The 1,436-nt window shown below is 40.0% G+C and overlaps 1 pseudogene; it reads right to left on the bottom strand.

The window, feature by feature from the left end:
* Positions 1-439: 439 nt before the first annotated feature.
* On the bottom strand, positions 440-1,228 carry LOC101396464 (large ribosomal subunit protein uL30 pseudogene; annotated as a pseudogene).
* Positions 1,229-1,436: the final 208 nt, after the last annotated feature.

Below are 1,436 nucleotides of genomic sequence, written 5' to 3'. Positions count from 1 at the left end.
GATGGTTCTTTTGGACATGAATGGGCCATCTTCCCTCTTGCTAACAAGCGGTAATAAAAAGTCCTTTTTCTCCTACCACCTTGCCTCTTGACTATTGGCATGTCTTGCGGTGAGCAGAAGGCCTCATGTTGGGCGGTAACAACACTGTCTTTCTCTCTCTGTCTTATCCCACTGAGCATCATGTCCTCAAGGTCTATCCATGTTCTGGAAAATGGCAGCATACCTTTATTTCTTGTGGCTGAATAATATTCATAAGTATATATAATCACATCTTCTTTATTCATTCATCCACATAGGTTGTTTCCATATCTTGGCTATTGTGAATGATGCTGCACAAAGAAATCTTTATTTCAAGTAGTTCATCCTTTTCTCTGTACAAAAATAACCAAATTTCCCAAAACATTTATTTATTTATTTATTTCAGTTTGAGAACAGTCACTGTTTATTTACTGACCAGATTACAAAAGTAATCACGGTAGACACCTTAGTTCATCCTTCTAATAAGCCTATTGATCTGGTCTTCCCTGTTGCCAGCATCTCCACCTTCCACAAAATGGGTGGTCTTTTTCTTCATTCCACCTCATGGAGAAGATAATTTGAAGGGCCATAGGAAATTGTTTGCTTCTTTGAAACGTTTTCCAACAGTATAGATCTCATGAATCAGATCCTCCATGCAAATGATGCCAAATTTACCCAGAGATCGAGCAATCAAGGCGTTATCTGTCAGGGCAATTTGCTTCTTGTTAATTTTGCCATAACCACGCTTGTAGATCAACTCATTTACTGACTTCAGGTTTGGGTACCCCCACACGATATATGGTTCCACAATCCTCAGCATGTTGATGGAAGCCTTGTTGAGCTTAACAAAGGTGCCGTTGAAGATCTGGCAAAGGCAAAGAAGCTGCAACACCTTTCGGACCTTTGGGCTCACACCATTGATGCCTCTGATCCTGATGACAAATGCCAATTTTGGTTCCGCAGGTACATAGAAGTTGCCAGCTTTTCTTGTCATCCTAGCCATTCAGATCTTGATTCTGTACATCCGCCTAAATTCCTTGTGGTAGTGCTTAGCTTTTTCATAGATAAGCTTCCTCCTTGCCTTTCGAAGCATCTTTTGGGCAAACTTCTTTCTCAGGCACTTGATCTTCAGCTCTGCGAAATTCTTTCGCTTTTTCTTAAGGGTTTCTGGCACAGCAGGAACCTTCTTCTTGTCTTCTGTACCCTCCATGGTTCCAGCCGGAAAAAGTCCCAAAACATTTAGATTTTGCCAAATATCTCTTAGACTAGCTGCCTCATCTGAAAATGCACAAAATAGTCTTATTTTACTTCACCTTCAGATATTTTTAATGTAAAATTAACTATAATCTGAATTGAATCCATCACAAGGAAAATTGGACTATCAGCTAAATATATCAGAGGAGGTTGGAGGGTCTTAG

The sequence above is a fragment of the Ceratotherium simum genome, chromosome 3 (assembly GCF_057802395.1).
Source record: "Ceratotherium simum simum isolate JZ-2026a chromosome 3, ASM5780239v1, whole genome shotgun sequence".
Lineage (NCBI taxonomy): Eukaryota > Metazoa > Chordata > Mammalia > Perissodactyla > Rhinocerotidae > Ceratotherium > Ceratotherium simum.
The sequence above is the reverse complement of the archived record's forward strand: the minus strand, read 5'-3'. Positions and strand labels throughout refer to the sequence as shown.